We start from the raw sequence: 27,498 nt of genomic DNA on the forward strand, positions 1-27,498 counted from the left end.
GGAGTTGAAAGATAGTTGGCTGTCGTGCTTTGAACTAGTGGATGAAGATAAAAACAAGGTAATGAATAATTTTTTGTTAAGAAGTTGGGCGAAGGGGCCCACCTTTTTCTTCTGATTTCTGTCTTTTTTTTTTATTTTGGCAACTTTTTTTGGCGATAAAACTATTTTTTTCGGCGACTTTGTTTCGCACACAAAAAAAAAAGAAAAGAAAGAAAGAAAGAAAAAGATACAACGAAGTTAATCAATTTTACAGCAACAACTGTGGAACCGCGGGAAAGAGCCATCAATCAGTTACAACTGACTTCATTTTCTGATTTTCGCGGCTGCACAACAAGTCACACGAGCGAAACTCTGAAGGCAATCATTAATTTAATTTTTGCAATTAATAGCAAGCACAAAACCGTTAGAGGGGAGTCTGTAGGTTTTTCAAGAGCCCTTTGACACATTAATCGCGAACAAGACATTCGAGAAAATAATTCCGAAAATCAGAGATTAAAGGTATGATAATATAACATAACAGCTTTCACTTTTCCATCATTGCATTCAACAGGGCCTCATTGGGCAGCTTTTGGAAAGCATTTTGTTATATTACTTGAACATGGGTGCTTCGCAATTTCTAAGAGATTTTCGGAGAGAATACTTGATTCAGAAGACAGCCGAATTGAGGAAACGAGTCTTGCAACGGAAAGAAAGAAACAAAGAGAAAACAGGCAGTGCACCATTCCAGGTATTTGAATTCCACTTTGTTTACTTTTAATATGGTTCAAGGCTATAGTGTTTATAATACACCTCGCGTTGGAAGCAAAATGCGTGGCATAGCTTAAATCAGTAAGAAAAAAAATTGCATGATAAACTTTTGGGTTTTTTGGAAACAGTAGCTATATCAAATATTTACATAACTAAAACTTTAGCTTTTTACTTCACGCCTATCTGGACCAGGGAATCCCTGATTATGGCTCCTGACCTAACCTTTGCACTAGTACTCCCACCCTAACTCATATATGGGAGTCTAGGCACCCCCCCCCCCCCCCCCCCCCCGCTGGTGGAAGGCTGTGCAACGTACAAGTAGTTATGTATCGATGCCATAAACACTTGGGACCCCCACTTGACTTTTGGAGTAAGAAAACGAACGCTTGGAGTTAACTATTATGAACTATTGATACCAGTAGGACGTGTTCCCAGCTTAATTACTTTCCGTGTTATAAATTAGATCAGTTAGTCAACGCTGTTCTCTTACAGGAAATTCCGAAGTAACAACAAAGTGGTTTCCCACGGTCGACTGGTTGCCTTAATTCACCCATCAGCACCGAGGCCCTGCATCACTTAACCGAGTTTACAACAAAACTCAGCTAATCGCTCTTTGCGAGGCATACGGCATCCAAGTTTCTATAAGGTCATCAAAGAAAGTCCTTGCTCAAGCCCTTCTGGGATCAATTTATTGCAAAGCATACTTATATTCCTTTTTCAGCTTCAGTAGACAATAGAATGTTCACATTGGTTGAACCATCTGAAACTGATGGGCACATAAGGATGCGGCTTTCAAGAGGTATGTATCACTACATTGTTGTCACATATCAATACAATAAGTCTCCGGTGATAATTCTTCAATTTTCTTGAAGTGAACCTTATTAGGCTCATATTCATGTACAAGTTTATTGCATTACCGCTAAACTGAAATCGTGTCTGCTGATCAGGGACAGCAGCTGACTTAATTAAGCTAATCCATCAGATCAAATTCAACACGTTTGTTGTAGATATCAGCACAATTTTTAAGAGTGCTTCCAATAAAGGGTACTGATCAAATGCAAATTTAAATTATTTTATATGATTGCATGCACTGAGTCACGGCTGTCAATGTTATAAGTATTTGACCAATTAAAAATTACCTTTACAATAGAGACTAAATTGGACCATATATGCATGATACTTCTCAGAGAAAAAATAATAACTGGCCATGCCCACAAATATACTACAAAAGCAAAATATGTGAGTTCCATTTTCATTGGCATATTAGCAACATGACTCTTGTAAAAGTTTTAAATTGAAATGATTGCCTTCACAGTAAATATAAACAAGTACGTATTAGTTGGTTCATTGCAAACCGGCCAATTACTGAAGGTCTGGTGCCATTGCTGCTGCTATGGCATGATGCATTACTCTTTGGACTGATGGTAGTTTGCCCAAGACGAATAGAATTCTGGGTTGACTGCTGCTGTTGCAAAAAAGTGGGATTATCATTTTGACCATTACATGATCGAATCTGGCAAAAATGATTTTCTGCACAATCTTGGTTTACTATCTGCTAGCTTAACAACTGACTCAGGAAATTTTGACATCTTATAATGTACCAGCGATTGAAATCCAAGGCACATGGATTGTAAATCAAACCATAGTTTGTTTGAAATAAAGTGCTTGCTGTTTCCTTGTGTTTCACTTGCCCAGTTGCACATCCAGTGGTAGAATTTGTTGAGCTTTTGCAGTCTCTCATCTTCTGTAGAGCTGATGTAGAGCTTATCAGTAAAAAAGCTGACAAGCTCACTGGTATGCTGAAGTAGTTGTATAGCAGCATCCAATGAATCACCATCGGTTTTCATTTGTTCCTGGTATTTCTGTAAATCAACATAACATTGATGTATATTATAATAATAGTAATAATAATAGTAGTAATAATAATAATAATAATAATAATAATAATAATAATAATAATAATAATAATAATAATTCAAACATATATATTTGCATAAATCAATTACATATAATTACAGCAAATATTGTTACTCATTTTTTTTTTTAGAAAATCACAGCTGCATAGACTTATATAATTATATTAATTAAATAATATTAGAAGTTTTATTTAAGAATGAGTTCAGAGATTCACCTGCATGAGGAACAACATCTTGTTGTCCAACACATGTTCAGCAAGCGTGTTCCTCATGATAGCTGCAGAATCCAAATCTATGTGCTGTGGTGTTAACTTTTCATGTAGCGGGAGGGAGAAGCTCTGTTGATCCCATTCAAAAGTACTTCTCCATTGCTTCCATGTGATTTGCTTTCCATTAATTGTGAGGCACCTTGGCTTTCCAGTTTCATTACTCTGTGTGTAGGTTGTTTCTTATTTTCTTGATGTTGTGCTGTTGAATATAAAACAAATCATAGGCTAAAAAGTCAATGAAATTATAGCCTATAGAGTGTGTGCACGGCGGCGATGCTGGAGGACTAAAACAATAGAAGATGTTTGCATAAAAATAGAATATATTTCCCAAAGGAAAATCATTGTATTGTTCTGGTCCTCCAACATGGCCGTCATGCACGCACTCTATTAAATTATTTCTTTACAAATTTTATATTTTGTGTGTAATTGTTGTTCTGTTAATAATTCAAAAAAAGAACAGGTTCCCCTAGAACATTAGTTTTTAAAGCAATGAAATTAAGAACTGAGAATTTATTGTGAGTGTCATGATCACACTTAATTAATAGATCCATTTCATAAATTACATTTACTAGAAAAATTACCTTTGGGTCCATGATGAATACCATGGCTTCACCAGTATATATATTTGGTGTCACAAACTTGCTTTCAGCAGGGTCTTAATTGTTCCTGAAATGCATTTGCACAAACTGTCGGTTGCAGTCAGCACCATCCAACACACACCAGTAAATCCTTCAATAGAAAAGACAAATAGATATGTGACGATCAGTACGTAGTACCTCAAATTATGCCATTATTTGCGGCCTCTTTTCTTTCTTTAGGTTCAACTTAAACCGGAAAGACTCTGGAGATCCAAAGCTACCCAAAGCTTATAGTAAGTATTAATAATTAAATTGTGTCAGCTATATTAAGTACTGCGCCTTTCAATAACATACAGACTCTGAACTTCAACCCCATGCAGCTAATGATTTGCGTGTTTTACTGCTATCAATCATAATTACAGCAACAACCGACTGACCGCGTGCAATACAGAAATTGACAAAAGGGGTCGAAATCCGTCAATCACAATACACCAAAATGGCCTTTTGATGTCCGTTGTGCCAAACGTTTTTGTTTTCTTAAGGCTTTGCCTAACATTTGTTCAACAAAAGTTGAATGGATGCTGGGCACTGATGTTGGACAAATGTTTAACAGAGTGTTCCAAATTATGGCTTCAACACCATTCAACATCTTCGAGAACAAGGGAAATGTTGTATGGGTGTTGAATGAAAGTTTAAACTGATTTAAATTTGATTCAACTGATGCTTTAAACTTTTTTTTACGCTTTCAACAATGTTGAACGACCTGTTCAAACGCACCCAACATTTGGTTCAATTTGAACCAAATGTTTAAACTTTGAGGTCCACTCAACCCAAGTGATTGACAGCAATGAAAAGCGTTAGGGTTGGTTGAATCTTGAACTTCAGGGTCCGCATGCTATTGAAAGGCACAGTAATAAACTTCGATTACCAACAATCTGCAGTTACTTATTATACCAAATTTCTTATAACAAGTAAATTAATTTTTCAACTGGAAAAGGTTGGCGGCTCATGCAGTTACTGAAATCCAATTTCTAACATTTTCAGGACTCCCTCCCAAAACAGATGGTACATTTATAATCACTTGGAGTTCACTTCCCAGATGGCCACTGTGCGATAGGGAATCTAAAACCACAGTCACTTAGGAAAATGAACTGCAGAACATGACTGGCCAGTTCTGGTTCATTATCTTGACCTGGAAAGAGAGCATTTAACTGCAGTTAGAGTTAATATATAAAAATTTGAAATTTACTTTTTTGGAGAAATTCATTTCATGCATTATGCCATGTTATTTTATTGGTACAATTTGCTTGACACAAAGTGTATAAACTTTAAATATTTCCAGGCTGTTGTAGGGGTTGTGACTATAATTTTATTTAAGTTCTCAGTGGTCTCCTTGCCTAATTTTGCAGTAAGTTATTAGGGCCCTGCAGATCACAGATACCAGCCCAGCTGTTGGCACTCTTAAGATCCCCAAATTTTTCTAGGGCTTAGTGGCCCTGTTGCAACTGAGGGAGCTAGTTTACTGTAACTCAAAATAAGGTGCCTTGACTTATACAGAGAAACATACCTGACAAAGTTCTCATAAGATCATGACCCTTTCCCAGGTCAACAAAGCCCACTAGCCTGTGCTTGCCACCTACTGAAATCATTTCTAGACTCTCCTGAAAGAGATCAGTATTGTCTGTTCTTAGTTTATTGATTGCCAATTTATCTATGTATATTTTCTGGACAAAATATTATTCTTACTAATTAAACAGTGTCATATTTATATATATGGCTGGGTATCCTTAGGGAGATAATGTTTTTGTCAGTCAACTTCATGACAGTCACAGAGAATACTCAGACACTATAATTTTACTATTAACAACACCATGCAGTGTTGACATGACATTGATTCTATTTAACAATTAGATTATGAGCTCGAGATTTCTATCGCGTGATAGTTGATGAGGGCGAAGCCCGAATCAACTATCACGCATAGAAATCGAGAGCGAATAATCTAATTGTTTTAGTATAAATCTACTAGTCGTTCAAAACTAAACAAGTAAATTATCTATTTCCTCATCGCAGACGCTTCGAAAACGCGAAGAAGCGGGCGCCATTTTGTTGAAAATCGCTACTCACTATCTATCACAGAATAGATAGCGAGTAGCGTAGCCAATCAGAGAACGGCATTCGTGATAGAACACTAGTAGATTTATACTAACAGCCATTATAAAATAACTAACATACTACGCGCGTTCTGATTGGTCAATAGAGTTGCCAAACCTATGTACTATTATACCGGTAAACTCCCGCTGCTCTCCCGCTGGAGATTTCTCGATAATGGCCGACGAGCGCGACGAAAACTTTCCGAACTTCGACATATTGTCAGGCTTTGATGTGCTTTTGCCGCACAATAAAAATTCGGAGCCAAATTCTAAAAAGGAGAGCTTAAATACTGAGGCAGAAGAAGAAAGGTCGAGCAAAAAGAGAAGATTTGCCGATGTGGAAAACGAAGAACTTGACTCGATCGTCGAAAATGCACAAGCCAAAAAAACCAAGCAGGCAACACAGTGGGCAGTCTCCGTATTCACAGGTTGGTTTTAATTACATGAATAATCTTTTAGCCTGGCTTTTCACTGAAACTGTTATTTTATAAAATAAACGGCTCAAACAGTATTGATAAACAGTACAAAATTTGTAATTTATTGAAGCTTATGCCAAAGTCAAGTTGTTTACAAATAACTTGAAGCGTTTAATTAAGCAATAGACCGCTTTCTCGTTTTCTCCCAACATCCCGCGTGGTTTTATTACGCTGGTAAACTTCTGGAAAGTGCGGTCTATTGCTTAATGAGAACAGCTGTATACAGGTCTGTATGTCTAGAATAATGTTTGAGTGACTGTTTTTATTGTAATGATTGTTTTAAATATTAATTAATACATTTTATTGATAAATATGGTAACTGTGTAATTTAAATGTGCTTAATAATTTAATACATAGATTCATTAACAGTTAAGGTAGAAATAATTAATTACATGACTCTCTTTGATTTTATAAAATTTGAGTTAAAGTAGAAGTTACCTGGATTTTCATCTCATCTATAGCAAAACCACCCATGTAATCCCCTGGCTTCTAGCCTGCACTTTCTTTGGCAGCATCTGGACACCATCTCAGCACTTCATCATTCCACCCTGGGGTTTCTTTAACTTTGTTCTTGTAGAACCTGCGATTACATTCAATTTTTTTTAATGTTATTTAGTACATGACATTGCCTACCGAGAATTAGCCTGTTAATATTACAACAACAACAAGCTTCATTTCCCCTGTTTGGGCACATTACAGTTGTTAAAAAATTTGTTAAGAAAGAGAGAGGGGGCTGGCTTAACCTGGATATTATTATAATTCTTTGTTTTTGAATTTATAAAATGTTTGTTCTATTAGGTACATCTGGCTTCCAAATGTATATATGCAGTCCTGGATTTAAGTTGTGAGCTATGTATACATTTTCAGTATGTATCAGTAGTATTAACCTGTCAAATTTACTTGACTTGGCATTATGTCAAAAACTGCATGGGTTCATCAAAAGGATGTAGTTGTGATATTCAAAAGTGCAGATAAAATAGGCTAATGAAATAATATTATACCCAGTTATTGCAAATGAGTGGTTTTTAGTAAGCATAACTTTCACAAATCTATATAGGAGATAAATTCAAAATTGGAAATAATTGAGACATGGGGAGTATTTTGCAGCAAGAAACATTTCTATCGTAATCTAAATAAATTATGGGTTGTTCCTTACCTTACTTTTGTTTTATTGCTTGGAAGGATTATAAATTGACGAAGAGGATCTAAAACACGGGGATTTTTGCAGTAAAGGTCAAGGCACAATCTCATGACCCTAATGTAAAAAAGAATTGAGGATGAAAAAGTTAGTTAAATTTAATATAGTTAATTGAATTATTCAATAATAAAATTTCTAATTTTATTTACACGTATCCTGGCCATGTACAAGAATAAGAAATAATTTAGTGAAATTAAAAAGCTTGTGTTACTGCAATATGTCAATTTATTATTATAAGTGTTCATTTTATATTTTATCCACTAGCTGGGAAACAATAATTATACCAATTATGTTACACTAAAACAATATGGAACAGAAGTCAGGGCAATATCTACCATGACAGAGATACTTCCACAGAGCTCCATAGTAGTTTCTTAATGACACACCTCAAGCAGTGGCTTGGAAACTGATCAAGACACTGGTTGGAGGGGGGGTATCCCTACAGGGGTCCCTGCCAAAGAAAAGTAATGGGGGTGATCGTCCTACCTTTTAGGGGTTAAAATTTGTGTTTTTGTACCCCTTAGGGAGCTTAAGTCTAAAAATGACTTCCGTCACAGGTATGGCAGTACCTTTTAGGGTATTGAGGCAAGAAATATGAGATCACAAGAACTATATGTCAGTCAACTGTCAGTTTGTGTTAAGGGCTTTTTCATAAATGGCGGCCGATAAATTATTCTTTTGTTTTCATGAAAATCAGCCTTACTAGCCTCGTCAGCATGTGCAAAATTCAAAAGAATTTTTACTCTGAAATGAGGTTAGTAGGGCTAATTAACATATATTGAAAAGAATAATAAATCGGCCGCCATTTATGAAAAAGGTCTATTGCTTTAGAGTTGGTACCTGTTAGGATGAAAATTTGTTAGGACCACGCCCACAAAACAGAGTTCTAGTACTTTTTAGGTAGTTATTTTAAAAATTTCCGACGAACTTTCATATGGGAGTTCCTTCCTCCCCCCCCCCCCCCCCCCCCAGATCAAGCTTTTTTTGGTGCTTATCATTTGAATACACCCTCAAATTAATGGTTAATTACATTTTTGGACTTACTTGGGATGCCAACGATATGCATTTTTACTTTTGTATGCCAGAAGTTTCTGCTGCTGTTCCCACAAACTTGACATGTGCTCAGGGATGTTGTTTGCCCCTTGAAACATGATTGATAAGTCAGCATGGTCCTCGTCGGTCATCTCAACACACTCTGCCTCGAACGTTTCTCTCAATTTTTTTTTTCTCTTCTCTCTGCATTCGGCCTCTTTTGTCTTTCCTGGTGAAGTTGAGTAGCAATTTCCTCTTTGGAAAGGTAACGCTTGTTGGTACTGTGGTGTATAACTCCACCAGTTTAATCCATCTTCCTTTTACTTCTTTTCATGATGTTATGGTTGAGGTTTTGGCATTGTGTACAACACTGTTGTCCCGCGCTACAATTATAGTGCAAGTGGAAGAGAAAGCCCTTTTCCCTGCAGTTTGAGTGGAATTGTCTTCATAAATTCCACTTTCGTGAGGCATCGTACTTGAGAACTCTACTTCTTTAATCTCATGGCACACCTCTACATAATGTTGAGGTTTCCACAGTTGTTAAAATCATCTCTAATCTTTCTCTTAGTCGGTGTTTTTCAAGAAAGTTTATGTCTATAAAGTCTTTCAAATCCATTTGGCATCCATGGGACGCGATGGAGTATCGGCATGGATTCAGTCCATTGTCCTTCTCTGCTTTCACCTCATTGAAGAGTTGAAGTCATCGGTAACGCGATTTAATAAGCAGCCCAAGAAATTCCGTGCTCTGAACCTCCTTAAACGAACAACACGTGCGAGCTATCGTAACTATCGCGAGTTGAAAAACAATAAATTTGTTAATTGGATTATTGAGTCCACCGTTTCTGTAGAAGTTAACTTGCAAGCTAAAATAACCGTGAGCTAGCACAAATGAAATAAACTAATACTTTCAGGTCATGCCGGTTCTCGTTGTTGTCGGTAAGACCTGCAAAGACGACGACGACCGCAACAAAGAAATTCAGAAAATAATAGTTTTAATTAGTAAAACACTGGCTCAGCACGTGCGTTATAAACTTCGATACGTTTGTTTGTCGTCCTCTGCAAACAATTACGGACGTGCAATCACCACATTCAACGTTTTATGGAGAACGATGATGATTTATTTTCCTTTCTCTTTCTGAACTTTAAAGTCGCCCCTACGACGTTAGCTCCTGGATAGTTCGGCCACATTACACAAACTAAATGAGTAGAAATTATATCGCAAATTTATTCAGAAAACGCGAGTGTAATTTTTAAATTCCGTTTTCGTTGACGACGTCGTCGTAATCACAGTTAAAGAAACTGGTATTTCCAAATTTCCAGGTAAAAGGACAACTTCCAGAGGTAGTACAAAAGTTAATTTTGATTGGTCGATGGAGACAATGGTTCATCGACGGTCTTGACAAAAAGGACACGAGGGGACCCCGGGAACAAATCTGTTTGCCTGTGGACAACTGGCCGCTGTTTCCCCCGTGCCAAGGAACTTTTGTTACCCAGCGTGCTATCCGAGCGTTCAATGTGTCCATGGCGTTCTGGCCGCGGGTCTTTCGAAATTTCAGAAGCGAGCCGACTCGAAAGGAAATCTTTCTAGCAAACGTGATACGGCTTCAATCGAGTTGGAAATGTGATGGAAGGAAAGCTATTTACCTCTACTTTGATCTTATGAAGGAATTGGGACACCAGGGATAATTTCAATGGATTTATTCGGTTTCGTGTCTCGGACATGGCTGAAATACTGTTTGGCCTTTTGTTACACTTAACAGTAGAAACCTGAATGACGCTAACTCGCCGAAATCGCTCCGAATCGGCTTGAAAAGCTGGTAAATTGCAAAAAATACAAGAAGAAACAGGGTAAGTTGACTTTATTGACAAAACACTGTTATTTTCTACCGTTTTACACAAATCCGTTGTATTCCCATACAAATCCTTATAATTCAACGGTTCTCTGATAGTGGGCTTGGGCTGCCTGTGGCTCCCCCATTACGGCTCCGCCGTTACCAGCGTTTCTGAAAACCAAGTACCAGTTTCCCAGGCAAGGATGGAGTTCACTCAAAATCTCTAAAAAAAGTAAAATATTTAATGAAAATGGACAATAGGGAGGGCAGAATTTTAAGTTGTTTATCGATCATTGCGAATAAATTTTTTATAGAATTTCAAAAACAGACGTAAGGTAACTGAGGTTGATTCTTTGTCAGCTTTAACTTTTCAATTCATCAAGGTTACAAGAAAAGGCTGAATCATCACCGTCCGTGTCACTGTCTACCTTACAAACTCAGGAGCAGCTGTGCTTAGTAAAGGGCCGTCGCGAGACTTTTTTTTTTTTCGGCCTAGAGAAAATTACCCTTGCTACTGCTCACCGTCAATACAATGAAACACTCATTTAGACTCATCATGCCCTCAAACTTAGCCTTAGCTTGCTTTCCCTTGGCCTTCGTGAAAAAAAATCGTTTATTCCCTCCATTTCTCCAACAGATAAACAGTGTTTGACCAACACAAGTAGCTGTATGTTTTGCCTGGGGATCTCCCTTTAAACTTAGCCGAGCAGGAATGATAACAAAACGGTCACTTCAATTTCCTTTAAATGAAACGGAAAACCAATCATATATTCCCATTGATAAGCAAAGAAAAATAGGTAATGTGACCGTTTTGAAGAATTTAATTGCATTATTCTGTTATCCTCTATTCAGTAAGTTTATCAGATGCTTAAGTAAAAACAAATTATAATAATGAAAAATAAAAAAACCTCTCAAATATTGGCATCAAAGTACCGGACATGGAATGGGAAACGATCAGGCGAAACCTCCGGCCTTTGGCCTCAAACGAAAACCCTGCGAGGTCTGAGCCCATTAACACCAGTTTATTATCTATTTTGCATTTTGAATGCATTCCTCAATATCTGCGCCTTTTGTCCGTTGTACCCGTCCGCTTGTCAGTCAGTACATTTCAAGTTACACCTTTATCTTGCACTCGTACCTAGCCTGCAAAAATTGAAAGAAAATAAAAATTAAAATAAAAAAAAGAACACAGAATCAACTTAAGCCTTAGGAAAACCGCTGGCCTTGCCTTTTGTACATGCGTGGATTAATTCTCTCGAATTGAAACAAATTCTATAAACCCCAAAGAAAAGGGAATCAATCGCGTATATGAACCAAACCAAAACTAACCTAATTACCTACCGAATTCATCAGTCACGTTTGGTCTATTAAGAAGTGTTCTCTAATAGTGTCAAAATTAAATTATCATTACATTGCCACGTTGTCTTTTAGTGTTTCGTACATTTGGAAAATGACCAGCGAAGGGAATACCATTCCTTGGGTGTTAATAAGTAACTCACTGGCCCTGACTTACTTCTAGATACTAATCGAGGTAAGGAAGCTAGGATCGCCGCCAAACTTTGCATTGGTGACAATGAGCTTACACTGTTGCATTTCCTGGCAGTCATGCCTAACAACAGGCGTCGACGTGCTAGCTCCACACCAAGTACTCAGGACGAGGCCCCCACAGATGTGTGCCCCCTTCTGGCGGCCATAGTTTGTGAAAACGACAGTTGTTGGGACATTCGATACGGTGTCGCGCATTTTCACAAACCCGCACCAGTTCCACGTCGCTTGGTTTGCTGGTCACGTATCTATAGTTAACCTGTAGGTCAGGAAGGTAAATCATTTTACTGACTTGTTTTGTCGGCATCATTCTTCCAAAGCGTGATGACTCAAGCCTGCAAAGGTGACTAAGTACTAATGTACAGGTAGCACTGCAATACTCATCTTTAGCCGAAGAAATTGAAATTTCCTTAACTAAAATTAACGACGATATCGGCTCGGTCACATTGTCAGTAAATCGAATTGATTTAATGACTTATTTTCTCTTCTAAACGATGATCAAAATACATATTTTTTTTCCTAAATAGTAAACCTGTCCGAAAGACATTCATGAAGGTAAAATACTGTAGAGATAATTTTTTAGCTTATCTAATCACACCCAGGAAGTGCTGGTGACTCTGCTAGTCATGTTGAACTTCAGTTGATATAAACAGGACTGACATTATATTAATGGCACTGATATAAAACCACGAAATCAGTTTTGCGACATAAACCAGCTAAGCTGACTGACACAGTGTCTGTAAACAAATTTAATACCACCCATCAAAGAGAAGCCAAATCACACACATGTACACACATGCTCACATACCGCCAAATACTTCTCGATCAGCCAGCAAGGTTCTCAATACCCGGAAACAGTTGCATGAAGCACGCACGACTGCAGGCCTTCACATTTTCTCTTGGTGATTTCCAAGGCAGCAGCTGTGTGACAATTAATGTTCCAGTTGATATTCCCGAATCCCTTGCATACGCCATAATGCCACCTTCCAACATCTGCAGACGTGATCTCAAGCTTCTGGTCTTCCTGGCAATCGATTTTGAGTGCAGTACCCTGGCAAACTGTCACATGTCTTGCTGTAGGAACAACAACACGTAATGCGTTAGTCAAAGATCCAGACTACGACTGTTTAGAGCTACGTAGCTCTTGGAATACATGAGTCGAGGGTACGCCACATTACCGAGCACTCGCACACTTTACGACTTTTATTAAACTTGTGAACGATTTATATAAAAATCTTGAGCCCTAAATGGGAGAGAAAGAAATGCATATTGAAAACGCTCTACGACAAGCCAGAAGGAGTCCAGTGCTTTAATGACGCTTTGGATAACCCTTTTTCAATAACTTGTACCGCGTATAGACAGTTTAAAATGACCTCAATGCAAGAAATATTCCATTAAATGTTTCATCCGGCTTTGATTAACAACCTATGGTTAAGGAGTTGTAATTTTTTCAGTGTGTGAAACAGCGCTTTCATACAAGATTTAATTTCCGCTAGGTTTGTATTGACAAAGTGTAAGCTACTGTCAATCAAATTAAATTGTACTTCATTATCGTTTTATTTCGAGTTGCGTTGGTCATAAAAGGTCGCTATAAGTCGCTTAATTGTCATTATTCAGTTCATATATTCATTCATTCATTCATTCATTCATTCATTCATTCATTCATTCATTCATTCATTCATTCATTCATTCATTCATTCATTCATTCATTCATTCATCAGTCAGTCAGTCATTCATTCATTCATTCATTCATTCATTCATTCAGTCAGTCAGTCAGTCGGTCGGTCGGTCGGTCGGTCGGTCGGTCATTCATTCATTCATTCATTCATTCATTCATTCATGCATTCAGTCAGTCAGTCAGTCGGTCATTCATTCATTCATTCATTCATTCATTTATTCATTCAGTCAGTCAGTCAGTCAGTCAGTCATTCATTCATTCATTCATTCATTCATTCATTCATTCATTCATTCATTCATTTATTCATTCATTCCGTCAGTCAGTCAGTCATTCATTCATTCATTCATTCATTCATTCTTCATTCATTCATTCATCTCTGTCAGTCATTCATTCATTCATTCATTCATTCAGTCATTCAGTCAGTCAGTCATTCAGTCAGTCAGACAGTCATTCATTCATTCATTCATTCATCAGTCATTCATTCATTCATTCATTCATTCATTCATTCATTCATTCATTCATTCATTTATTCATTCATTCATTCATGCATCCATTCTTTCATTCATTCATTCAGTCAGTCAGTCAGTCAGTAAGTCAGTCAGTCAGTCAGTCAGTCGCACGTGATAATGTGACAGATTGAATATTCACCTGGCGAGCTTTGATAAGTTCAGGCCATAATGCTTTGAACTAAACAGGTTTAGTTGAGACAAGTTCAGCAAAATCAAAATCAGTGAATGACAGAAGAAAACAGTGGATTACATCCGTTGGGTGCATGATTTCTGGCTTGCACTTTCATTGTGGTAATACTTTCAGTAAAGGCCAAGTAATACGGCAACAGTTTCTTTCAACTTGTCGCGCAACAATGTTGCATTGCATATTTCGATTGTTAGTTTCCAGTATTCCAACCGCCTGCGCATCAAATTTTTTGGTTGCAAAAAAATAGAAATAGCGTCTACTTTCTGCAACATGAAAATTTGTTGCGCGCGGAGGTGGTAACATGGGCAGCTAACAATCACAACTTACTTGGCTTACTTGACTTTGGCGTGAAAGGGGCGTTGGTTAAACTTGGTTAATGTAAGGGTTGAGAATAGTGGTTTGTGGATGGCCATAAATTGTTCAACTTGTGCAACCTGCTGCTAAGAAAGCCATTCCAAAACGGGAAAAGAAAGCTCTGTGCAGCAGTACAACAGCGGACCGCTGAGAGAACAACCTCGGCGGAACAAACAATGGAGCCGATCGAAATAGGCCAATCACAGCCGTTGTTAGTGATACAAATGGCTCCGCGTAATCAATCGATCTCATCACCTGAAGAAGACTAGCAGTAAGCAGTCGAAACGTCGCGATCAACATTCAAGTGAGTACATCGTGAGACAAACGATAATACACTTAATTGTTATCAGATATTTAGCTGCTCAAAAAGACGAATGCGCAATCGCAGCTGAAAAGTGACGCCATTTGGAGGGAAGCCTGGGGTCAATTGAGAATGAAACGATCTAAGGGTGACTCAGTGGGTGTCTTTATGCCATAAATGCCTAGAATCCTTAAAACAGTGACATAAATGAGCGACTGTTCAGTATTCTAAATGTTAATCTGCGAAGAGCATGTTAATCATCTTTCTTAGTTACCGGCCATTTTGTTTCTTTTGTAAGCAGAATTGAGGAAGCTTTGAACGTATGAAACTATAAGAGAACGTTGTGTAGAAATGCTCATTTTTCTCTAATGATTTATCTGAACATTTTTTCGAAGTCGGTTGAATAAACCCAGGCCTTTTCTCTGATACCATGCATGACTATGTGTTACAACATAAGCCATGAAATTTTGGAGATTTGATTGGCTAGTAATAGTGGTATTTCCGCGTAATAGTGGTACAACACCAACAAATAGATGGTATGGCTACCATGACAACACTGAGCATAATTACGTTTTTGCTTTGTTTTCAAAAACATGATGGCCAGATTTCCGGAAATTCCCGGGCAGGAATTACAAGAGCTCGCTGAAAAGGCAGTAAAAAAAAAAAAAAAAAAAAAAAAAAGCTCCTAAGATGTGGGCAGAAAACAAGGATTTTGACGACGACATCGTCAAATACGAAGCCAAAGAACTTGATGAATATCTTTCGCGGTTCTTAGCCGAAATTCAAAAAAAAAGTGATGGCTCTGACTTATGAGCCGGCCAGTCTAAGGGTTATGTTAGGTGCTCTCGACAGACTCCTCAAACAAAACGACAGCAACATTTCCAAAGCCAAGGACCGAGAATTTGTTAAGTGCAGGCAAGCCCTGGAGGCAAAAAGCAAGAGCTCTTCGCGAGAAAGGCTACGGAAAACAGTCGAACGCAACAAAAGCACTTTCCACGCAAGATGAAGATCAGCTACGGAAAAACCGAGTACTGGGCGAACACAATCCATTCAGCTGAACCATCCAGCATGCTAAACAATGACAGTCCACCACTTCCGTGGCGGCCAAGTGGCAATCAATTACCGCGTTGGTGTAGGTGATTTTTCAGAAAAATAACAATTAAAAACTATCACTTCAATACTTTTTGTACTCAACTTAATTTGTGATTTCTCTTCTCTTCAGTGACTGCAAAAATACTTGAAAACGGCTTTCATTTAACTTTTTCATGTTGTTTTACTCTGTATTTAATGGTTTTTACAAAAGAAATTAATGTCAATCATTTTTTTCATTGACGTAAAAAGATGTTACCTATACAAAAACCATGAAGGACGAGCCGCAAGGATTCTTTCTTTAGTAACAATTTCTATGGTTCCTATGTTACAGCTGCCTTAATTTGGTTGAAAATCACTGCTTCACTTTTTAAGAAATTAATTTCAAGTTGAGCTATTTTCGATTGTTTGACCATTCGGTTCGATAGTGGTGTCATTAAAGTTTTGCTATTTACTTGATTAGCTGCACACAATGTTTATAATAGTCGCTCTAATTTGATAAATTAAAAAGGTTTAATGACTAATTGTGGTGTTTATTTATTTATTTATTTATTATTTTTTTAGAGCTTGTAAGTTCTTGTTAAATTGGTCTTTAAATTTGCTAAATTTTAGCCTCGACATAAGCCCCCACGGTTATTCTCAGCGGTGAAGCAAAAATCTCTTGAAACTCGTAATATTTAAAGGATGCGATCAAGCAGATTATAGTTTTGGAATATGTACATGAAAGTCTATCACCAAAGCAAACTAAACAAAGCAATAAGCAAAATCTATATTTCAAGTCCGATAGGCCAAAACGTTTTAATGGGGACTGCCTCTTAATTTCCTGTTAGAAACGAGGAAATTAAGTGTTGGCCTTACGCGTCCTCTCATGCTCTTGTGTGGTTTTTACCTTGTGTCAAGTTTCTTCGTTGCGGTTACATAGTGTTACAGCGTTGCTCAAAGGTCAGTTGCGGCCTCTCCTTGCTATCTTTAGAATACCCTGACTTTGCTCTCCATTCATCGGTCCTTCATCTTCGCATCCTTATGTCATGGCTTCCAGTTTCTCTCGTTTTTCAGGAAAAAAGGTCTTCATCCTTCCTTTCCCCCGAGGATATCGAAAATTGTTCAGCTTTTTTTGGATAATCCATATCCTGGTTCAAGTGCTACGGGAGCTAAGCCCAAGGAAAAAACAAGAAAGAAAGCCGCCTCGACACCTTCATCCGCTCCATCTGCTTCTGAAGATCTTCTTCTTTTGGACCTTTTGCGGAAAGAGAACCTCGCCATACAGCTAAAGATTGCTGCAACGGAATCCCAACTAGGCCAGCTTGAAGCTTCGCCTAAATCAGTGTTCTGAAGCTTCGGCAACCACATCCCCATTTTACCCAGTGCAATTGCAATCTACGATTACGGCCAACGTTTCTTCCTCGCCTGCTTTGCCACAACAGCTGCTCAGTTTCAGCTTCGTGCACAAAAGAAAACCGGTTCATCCCTGCCAAAACATTATTTGTTCTCCGCAAAAGGTACAATGGAATACTGATAAAATAAAATTTGTAGAGTTCTAATTCGGTTCCTTGGAGTTATGCAAGGAGCAGCCAGAGGCCTCGAATGTTCCCCTTTTAAGAACGATAGTCTGTACGATTCGAACTTTGGCCAGCCACCACATCTCACCGATTTCGCTCATATTTGGCATGTAAACTTCTTTATGGGTCCTAACTACGAAATGGATGATTTTAAGTTTCAATGATTTTTACTTTACAAAATACCGAGGAGGCCGGTTTCGAGCAGCCTTGTGAGTTCGCCATTTTGCCAAATCATAGGAGATCTTGCGAATTGAACTCTCCGCTCGTTCACTGGGAACTCGGTAAATTTTTACACAGGTGTAAAGAGATATCCTTCCTTTATGTATTTTTATAAGTCAATCCAAGAAATGCTTAGCTTCAGCGACGATCCTCTAAGAGATATGAAGGTACATTTTACGCATTTTGAAAAGCCTCAAATTTACTAGAAATTGAAAGGACGATTTCGATTAAGGAACAGAATAAAATAGAATTGAATCCATCAGGACCATAAAAATTAGAAATAACCCAATTTTTTTCAAATGAGTTCAATAACCACACAAACAGTTCAAAAATCACACATCAGTTCAGTGACAGTAGACCTCAATTGTAATAAATAGCTACAGGTGAAGTGTTTTTTATTTCATTGGGACATGTAGGAAAAGAGAAAGGGGATGGGGATGGGGGGGGGGGGGGTTTCGGGGTTAATGACAATTCAAAAGTTCAAAAACCACAGCATCAGCTCAATAAACACACACCAGCTCAGTGACAGTAGACTGTTTTAAGAACAACTATAGAAGGAGTGTTTTTTATGTTTTATTTTCTTGCGACAAGTAGGAGGAGAGGGGAGAGGGTTTTACGGGGTCGAGGTCCATATTTAGGGAAGGCAGGAAGTAGGAATAAACGGAATATAACCTATATATTCACAAATAATGGTAACAGGCTTCTACGTACGTATTTAAAAATCAATTGTCCATTTATCCATTGCTTGTCATGGTAATCACGTTTAGCATCAGCTGTCTAATTATGTAGTTACTTCTTGTACTTAGCTTCTCTTCCTGCTCAAACCCGAAGCGCAAACGAACGAATAAGCGGAAACGCCAGCGAGCGAACGGATAGCCGAATGACCGAGTTAACGATCAAATGGTACACCGAACGCACATAGGCGAAAACGAGCAAACGAGAAACCGAGTATTCAGTATACAGGAACAAGACCATTTAACGACAGTGACTTGTATACTATTAAGGGTTTCTGTATTTGAAATTTCGCGCTCAAGTCTTTCCAATCGAGTTGTCTAATTAAGCAGTTAGCGTCAGCATCATAGCTAGAAAAGGTTAAAACGCGAGCAGCACGGTTGTAAAGCTTCTGTCAAATAACCTTTTACCACAATTACCCCGACAAGATTGCAATGATGGAAATGAGATTGAATTAGTGCGTTGTATATATAATGAAGAGTAGGTGGAGAAACTTGGAAAACGCTTTATAAAAACATCTGATCTCCGGTTCAAAGTAAATTGTATAGAGAGGCTTGGAAAGCGTTTTATAAAAAAATCTGATCTCCGGTTAAAAAGTAAATTGTATAGAGAGGCTTGGAAAGCGCTTTATAAAAAAACCTAATCTCCGGTTAAAAAGTAAATTGTATAGAGAGGCTTGGAAAGCGCTTTATAAAAAAATCTAATCTAAGGTTAAAAGTAAATTGTATAGAGAGGCTTGGAAAGCGTTTTATAAAAAAATCTGATCTCCGATTAAAGTAAATTGTATAGAGAGGCTTGGAAAGCGTTTTATAAAAAAATCTGATCTCCGATTAAAGTAAATTGTATAGAGAGGCTTGGAAAGCGCTTTATAAAAAAATCTAATCTCCGGTTAAAAGTAATATGTATAGAAAGGCTTGGAAAGCGCTTTATAAAAAAATCTGATCTCCGATTAAAGTAAATTGTATAGAGAGGCTTGGAAAGCGCTTTATAAAAAAATCTAATCTAAGGTTAAAAGTAAATTGTATAGAGAGGCTTGGAAAGCGTTTTATAAAAAAATCTGATCTCCGATTAAAGTAAATTGTATAGAGAGGCTTGGAAAGCGCTTTATAAAATATCTAATCTCCGGTTAAAAGTAATATGTATAGAAAGGCTTGGAAAGCGCTTTATAAAAAAATCTGATCTCCGATTAAAGTAAATTGTATAGAGAGGCTTGGAAAGCGCTTTATAAAAAAAAACTAATCTCCGGTTAAAAGTAAATTGTATAAAGAGGCTTCGGGGAACGCAATATAAGAAAATCTTATCTCCGCTTTAAAGTGAATTCTAAAGAGAGGCTTGGAAAGCGCTTAATAAAAAAAACTCATATACGGTTAAAAGTAAATTGTATAGAGAGGCTTGCAAAGCGCTTTATAAAAAAATCTGATCTCCGGTTAAATGTAAATTGTATAAGGAAACTTGGAAAGCGCTTTATAAAAAAATCTAATCTCCCCTTAAAAGTGAATTGTATAGAGAGGCTTGGAAAGCGCATTATAAGAAAATCTGATCTCCGCTTAAAAGTGAATTGTAAAGACAGACTTGGAAAGCGCATTATAAGAAAATCTGATCTCCGGTTTAAAGTAAATTGTACAGAGAGGCTTGCGGAGCGCATTATAAGAAAATCTGATTTCAAATTAAAAGTGAATTGTATAGAGAGACTTAGAAAGCGCATTATAAAAAAATCTAATATACGGTTTCAGGTAAATTGTATAGAGAGGCTTGGGTAGCGCATTATAAGAAAATCTGATCTCCGCTTAAAAGTGAATTGTATAGAGAGACTTGGAAAGCGCTTAATAAAAAAGTCTAATCTCCGCTTAAAAGTAAATTGTATAGAGAGGCTTGGAAAGCGGATTATAAGAAATTCTGATCTCCGGTTATAAGTAAATTGTATAGAGAAACTTAAAAAGCGCTTTATAAAAAAATTTAATCTTTGCTTAAAAGTGAATTGTATAGAGAGGCTTGGAAAGTGCATCATAAAAAAAATCTCATCTCCGGTTCAAAATAAATTGTATAGAAAGGTTTTGGGGAGCGCTTTATAAAAAAATCTGATCTCCGGTTTAAAGTAAATTGTATAGAGAGGCTTAGAAAGTTCATTATAAGAAAATCTGATCTCCGCTTAAAAGTGAATTGTAAAAAGAGACTTGGAAAGCGCATTACAAGAAAATCTGATCTCCGCTTAAAAGTGAATTGTATAGAGAGGCTTGGAAAGCGCTTTATAAAAAAATCTAATCTTCGGTTAAAAGTGAATTGTATACGGAGAGGCTTGGAAAGCCATTTATTAAAAAAATCTGATCTGTGGTTAAAACTGAATTGTAAAGAGAGGCTTAGAAAACGCTTTAAAAAAAAATCTGATCTCCTTTGAAAAGTGAATTGTATAGAGAGACTTGGGGAGCGCTTTATCAAAAAATCTGATCTTCGGTTAAAAGTGAATTATATATAGAGGCTTGGGGAGCGCTTTATAAAAAAATCTGATCTCCGGTTAAAAGTGAATTGTAAAGAGAGAGACTTGGGGAGCGCTTTATAAAAAAATCTGATCTCCGGTTAAAAGTGAATTGTATAGAGAGACTTAAAAAGGGCTTAATATAAAAATCTGATCTCCGGTAAAAAGTAAATTGTATAGAGAGACTTGGGGAGCGCTTTATAAAAAAATCTGATCTCCGGTAAAAAGTAAAATGTGTAGAGAGACTTGGGGAGCGCTTTATCAAAAAAATCTCTTTTCCGGTTAAAAGTAAATTGTAAAGAGAGAGTTGGAAAGCACATTATAAGAAAATCTGATCTCTGTTTAAAAGTAAATTGTATAGAGAGGCTTGGAAAGCGCATTATAAGAAAATCTGATCTCTGTTTAAAAGTAAATTAAATAGAGAGACTAGGAAAGCCCATTATAAGAAAATCTGATCTCGGGTTAAAAGTGAAATCTATAGAGAGGCTTGGAAAGCGCATTATAAAAAAATCTGATCTCTGCTTAAAAGTAAATTGAATAAAAAGACTTGGAAAGCGCATTATAAAAAAATCTGATTTCCAGTTAAAAGTAAATTAAATATAGAGAGGCTTGGAAAGCGCATTATAAAAAAATCTGATCTCCGTTTAAAAGTAAATTGTATAGAGAGACTTGGAAAGCGTTTTATAAGAAAATCTGATCTCCGCTTAAAAGTGAATTGTATAGAGAGACTTGGAAAGCGCTTAATAAAAAAATCTGATCTCTGGTTAAAAGTGAATTGTATAGAGAGACTTGGAAAGCGCTTTATAAAAAAGTCTAATTTCCGGGTAAAGGTGAAGTGTATAGAGAAACTTGAGAAGCGCTTTATAAAAAAATCTGATCTTCGGTTAAAAGTGAATTGTATAGAGAGGCTTGGAAAGCGCTTTATAAGAAAATCTAAAATATCCTTTGAAAATTGAAATTTATAGAGAGACTTGGAAAGCGCTTTATAAAAAAATCTGATGTCTGGTTAAAAGTGAATTGTATAGAGAGGCTTTGAAAGCGCTTTATAAAAAACATCTGATATCCGGTTGAAACTGAATTGTATAGAGAGGCTTGGAAAGCGCTTTATAAAAAAATCTGATCTCCGGTTAAAAGTGAATTGTATAGAGAGACTTGGAAAGTGCTTTATAAAAAAAAATGATCTCTGCTTAAAAGTAAATTTTATAGACAGACTTGGAAAGCGCATTATAAGAAAATCTGAATTCCAGTTGAAAGTAAATTGTATAAAGAGGCTTGGAGAGCGCTTTATAAAAAAATCTGATCCTCGGTTAAAAATAAATTGGTTAAAGAGGCTTGGAAAGCGCTTAAAAAGTATTCTGATCTCCTTTGAAAATTGAATTGTATAGAGAGACTTGGAACGCGCTTTATAAAAAAATCTGATCTCTGGTTAAAAGTAAATTGTAACGATAGGCTTAGAAAGCACTTTATAAAAAAATCTAATTTCTGGGTAAAGGTGAAGTGTATAGAGAGACTTGGAAAGGGCTTTATAAAAAAATCTGATCTCCGCTTAAAAAATAAATTGTATAGAGAGACTTGGAATGCGCATTATAGCAAAATCTAAATTCCAGTTAAAAGTAAATTGTATAGAGAGACTTGGGAAGCGCTTTATACAAAAATGTGATCTTCGGTTAAAAGTGAATTGTATAGAGAGGCTTGGAAAGAGATTTAAAAAAAAACCTGATATCCTTTGAAAATTGAAAATTATAGAGAGACTTGAAAAGCGCTTTATAAAACACTCTGATCTCCGGTTAAAAGTAAATTGTATAGAGAGGCTTGGAAAGCTCATTATAAGAAAATCTGATCTCCGCTTAAAAGTGAATTGTAAAAAGAGACTTGGAAAGCGCATTACAAGAAAATCTGATCTCCGGTTTAAAGGAAATTGTATACAGAGGCTTGGGTAGCGCATTATAAGAAAATCTGATCTCCGCTTAAAAGTGAATTGTAAAGAGAGGCTTGGAATGCGCTTTATAAAAAAATCTGATCTCCGGTAAAAAGTAAATTGTATAGAGAGACTTCGGGAGCGCTTTATAAAAAAATCTGATCTCCGCTTAAAAGTAAATTGTATAGAGAGACTTGGAAAGCGCTTTATAAAAAAAATCTGATCTCCGCTTAAAAGTAAATTGTATAGAGAGACTTGGAAAGCACATTATAAAAAAATCTGATCTCCGGTTAAAAGTAAATTGTATAGAGAGACTTGGAAAGCGTTTGATAAGAAAATCTGATCTCCGCTTAAAAGTGAATTGTATAGAGAGACTTGGAAAGCGCTTAATAAAAAAACTCTGATCTCTGTTTAAAAGTGAATTGTATAGAGAGGCTTGGAAAGCGCTTTATGAAAAAATCTAATTTCCGGGTAAAGGTGAAGTGTATAGAGAGACTTGGAAAGCGCTTTTTAAAAAAATCTGATCTCCGCTTAAAAGTAAATTATATAGAGAGACTTGGAATGCGCATTATAGGAAAATGTGAATTCCAGTTAAAAGTAAATTGTATAGAGAGTCTTGGGGAGCGCTTTATAAAAAAATCTGATCCCCGCTTTAAAGTGAATTGTATAGAGAGACTTGGAAAGGGCTTAATAAAAAAATCTGATCTACACTTAAAAGTAAAATGTATAGAGAGACTTGGAATGCGCATTATAAAAAAAATCTGAATTCCAGTTAAAAGTGAATTGTATGGAGAGGCTTGAAAAGCGCTTTTAAAAAAAATCTGATATCCTTTGAAAATTGAAATTTATAGAGAGACTTGAAAAGCGCTTTATAAAAAAATCTGATCTCCGGTTAAAAGTGAATTGTATAGAGAGGCTTGGAAAGCGCTTTATAAAAAAATCTGATCTCCGATTAAAACTGAATTGTATAGAAAGGCTTGGAGAGCGCTTTATTAAAAAATCTGATCTCCAGTTAAAAGTGAATTGTATAGAGAGACTTGAAAAGTGCTTAATAAAAAAATCTGATCTCTGCTTAAAAGTAAATTGTATAAAGAGACTTGGAAAGCGCATTATAAGAAAATCTAAATTCCAGTTAAAAGTAACTTGTATAGAGAGGCTTAGGGAAAGCTTCATAAAAAATCTGATCTTCGGTTAAAAGTGAATTGTATAAAAAGGCCTGAAAAGCGTTAAAAAAAAATTCTGATCTCCTTTGAAAATTGAATTGTATAGAGAGACTTGGAAAGCGCTTTATAAAAAAATCTGATATCAGGTTAAAAGTGAATTGTATAGAGAGGCTTTGAAAGCGCTTTATAAAAAAATTTAATCTCCGGGTAAAGGTGAAGTGTATAGAGAGACTTAGAAAGCGCTTTATAAAAATATCTGATCTCCGGTTAAAAGTGAATTGTATAGAGAGGCTTCGAAAGTGCTTTAAAAAAAATCTAATGTTCGGTTAAGAGTGAATTGTATAGAGAGGCTTGGAAAGCGCATAATAGGAAAATCTAAACTCCGGTTAAAAGTGAATTGTATGAACAGGCTTGGAAAGCGCTTTATAAAAAAATCTGATCTCCGGTTAAAGGAAATTATATAGAGAGGCTTGGAAAACGCTTTATAAAAAAAATGTGATCTCCGGTTAAAAGTGAATTCTATAGAGAGGCTTGGAAAGCGCTTTATAAAAAAACCTGATCTCCAGTTAAAAGTGAAATATATAGAGAGGCTTGGAAAGCGCTTTATAAAAAAAATCTGAACTCCGGTTAAAAGTGAAACGTATAGAGAGGCTTGGAAAGCGCTTTATAAAAAAATCTGATCTCCGGTTAAAAGTGAAATGTATAGAGAGAGGCTTGGAAAGCACTTTATAAAAAAATCTAATCTCAAGTTAAAAGTGAAATGTATAGAGAGGCTTGGAAAGCGCTTCATAAAAAAAATCTGATCTCCGGTTAAAAGTGAAACGTATAGAGAGGCTTGGAAAGCGCTTTATAAAAAAATATAATCTCCAGTTAAAAGTGAAATGTATAGAGAGGCTTGGAAAGCGCTTTATAAAAAAATCTGATCTCCGGTTAAAAGTGAAATGTATAGAGAGAGGCTTGGAAAGCACTTTATAAAAAAATCTAATCTCAAGTTAAAAGTGAAATGTATAGAGAGGCTTGGAAAGCGCTTCATAAAAAAAATCTGATCTCCGGTTAAAAGTGAAATGTATAGAGAGGCTTGGAAAGCGCTTTATAAAAAAATTGGATCTCAGGTTAAAACTATATTGTATAGAGAGGCTTAGAAAGCGCTTTATAAAAAAAATCTAATCTCCAGTTAAAAGTGAAATGTATAGAGAGGCTTGGAAAGCGCTTTTTAAAAAAATCTGATCTCCGGTTAAAAGTGAATTGTATAGAGAGGCTTAGAAAGCGCTTTATAAAAAAATCTAATCTCCAGTTAAAAGTGAAATGTATAGAGAGGCTTGGAAAGCGCTTTATAAAAAAATCTGATCTCTGGTTAAAAGTGAAATGTATAGAGAGACTTGGAAAGCCCTTTAAAAAAAATCTGATCTCCGGTTAAAAGTGAGTTGTATAGAAAGGCTTGAAGAGATTTTTTTTAACAAATCTGATTTCCGGTTAAAACTAAATTGTATAGAGAGGCTTGGGGAGCGCTTTTTAAAAAAATCTGATCTCCGGTTAAAAGTGAATTGTATAGAGAGGCTTGTGGAGCGCTTTATAAAAAAATCTGATTTCTGGTCAAAAGTGAATTGTATAGAGAGGCTTTGGGAGCGCTTTATAAGAAAATCTGATCTCTGGTTTAAAGTGAATTGTACAGAGAGACTTGGAAAGGGCTTAATAAAAAAATCTGATCTACACTTAAAAGTAAAATGTATAGAGAGACTTGGAATGCGCATTATAAAAAAAATCTGAATTCCAGTTAAAAGTGAATTGTATGGAGAGGCTTGAAAAGCGCTTTTAAAAAAAATCTGATATCCTTTGAAAATTGAAATTTATAGAGAGACTTGAAAAGCGCTTTATAAAAAAATCTGATCTCCGGTTAAAAGTAAATTATATAGAGAGACTTGGAATGCGCATTATAGGAAAATGTGAATTCCAGTTAAAAGTAAATTGTATAGAGAGTCTTGGGGAGCGCTTTATAAAAAAATCTGATCCCCGCTTTAAAGTGAATTGTATAGAGAGACTTGGAAAGGGCTTAATAAAAAAATCTGATCTACACTTAAAAGTAAAATGTATAGAGAGACTTGGAATGCGCATTATAAAAAAAATCTGAATTCCAGTTAAAAGTGAATTGTATGGAGAGGCTTGAAAAGCGCTTTTAAAAAAAATCTGATATCCTTTGAAAATTGAAATTTATAGAGAGACTTGAAAAGCGCTTTATAAAAAAATCTGATCTCCGGTTAAAAGTGAATTGTATAGAGAGGCTTGGAAAGCGCTTTATAAAAAAATCTGATCTCCGATTAAAACTGAATTGTATAGAAAGGCTTGGAGAGCGCTTTATTAAAAAATCTGATCTCCAGTTAAAAGTGAATTGTATAGAGAGACTTGAAAAGTGCTTAATAAAAAAATCTGATCTCTGCTTAAAAGTAAATTGTATAAAGAGACTTTGAAAGCGCTTTATAAAAAAAATCTGATATCAGGTTAAAAGTGAATTGTATAGAGAGGCTTTGAAAGCGCTTTATAAAAAAATTTAATCTCCGGGTAAAGGTGAAGTGTATAGAGAGACTTAGAAAGCGCTTTATAAAAATATCTGATCTCCGGTTAAAAGTGAATTGTATAGAGAGGCTTCGAAAGTGCTTTAAAAAAAATCTAATGTTCGGTTAAGAGTGAATTGTATAGAGAGGCTTGGAAAGCGCATAATAGGAAAATCTAAACTCCGGTTAAAAGTGAATTGTATGAACAGGCTTGGAAAGCGCTTTATAAAAAAATCTGATCTCCGGTTAAAGGAAATTATATAGAGAGGCTTGGAAAACGCTTTATAAAAAAAATGTGATCTCCGGTTAAAAGTGAATTCTATAGAGAGGCTTGGAAAGCGCTTTATAAAAAAACCTGATCTCCAGTTAAAAGTGAAATATATAGAGAGGCTTGGAAAGCGCTTTATAAAAAAAATCTGAACTCCGGTTAAAAGTGAAACGTATAGAGAGGCTTGGAAAGCGCTTTATAAAAAAATATAATCTCCAGTTAAAAGTGAAATGTATAGAGAGGCTTGGAAAGCGCTTTATAAAAAAATCTGATCTCCGGTTAAAAGTGAAATGTATAGAGAGAGGCTTGGAAAGCACTTTATAAAAAAATCTAATCTCAAGTTAAAAGTGAAATGTATAGAGAGGCTTGGAAAGCGCTTCATAAAAAAAATCTGATCTCCGGTTAAAAGTGAAACGTATAGAGAGGCTTGGAAAGCGCTTTATAAAAAAATATAATCTCCAGTTAAAAGTGAAATGTATAGAGAGGCTTGGAAAGCGCTTTATAAAAAAATCTGATCTCCGGTTAAAAGTGAAATGTATAGAGAGAGGCTTGGAAAGCAGTTTATAAAAAAATCTAATCTCAAGTTAAAAGTGAAATGTATAGAGAGGCTTGGAAAGCGCTTCATAAAAAAAATCTGATCTCCGGTTAAAAGTGAAATGTATAGAGAGGCTTGGAAAGCGCTTTATAAAAAAATTGGATCTCAGGTTAAAACTATATTGTATAGAGAGGCTTAGAAAGCGCTTTATAAAAAAAATC

At 36.2% G+C, this 27,498-nt stretch overlaps 1 long non-coding RNA gene and 1 pseudogene across 2 annotated transcripts; both read right to left on the minus strand.

Annotated features, from left to right (window-relative positions):
* Positions 1-1,060: 1,060 nt before the first annotated feature.
* Positions 1,061-8,982, minus strand: LOC146462778 (uncharacterized; annotated as a pseudogene). The gene is made up of 9 exons (XR_014857057.1): positions 8,877-8,982; positions 8,379-8,660; positions 7,293-7,391; positions 6,575-6,716; positions 5,078-5,171; positions 4,529-4,702; positions 3,514-3,661; positions 2,879-3,131; positions 1,061-2,609 (listed from the first exon to the last, which is right to left on the minus strand). The product of XR_014857057.1 is annotated as an uncharacterized LOC146462778 (transcript).
* A 2,017-nt stretch (positions 8,983-10,999) lies between these two features.
* LOC146462779 (uncharacterized) lies at positions 11,000-12,818 on the minus strand. Its single transcript, XR_014857053.1, has 3 exons — positions 12,552-12,818; positions 11,712-12,002; positions 11,000-11,341 (listed from the first exon to the last, which is right to left on the minus strand). It is a non-coding gene; the product is annotated as an uncharacterized LOC146462779 (long non-coding RNA).
* Between the last annotated feature and the right edge of the window lie 14,680 nt (positions 12,819-27,498).

Source organism: Pavona decussata, unplaced genomic scaffold, assembly GCF_977016875.1.
Source record: "Pavona decussata unplaced genomic scaffold, jaPavDecu1.1 SCAFFOLD_184, whole genome shotgun sequence".
NCBI lineage: Eukaryota > Metazoa > Cnidaria > Anthozoa > Scleractinia > Agariciidae > Pavona > Pavona decussata.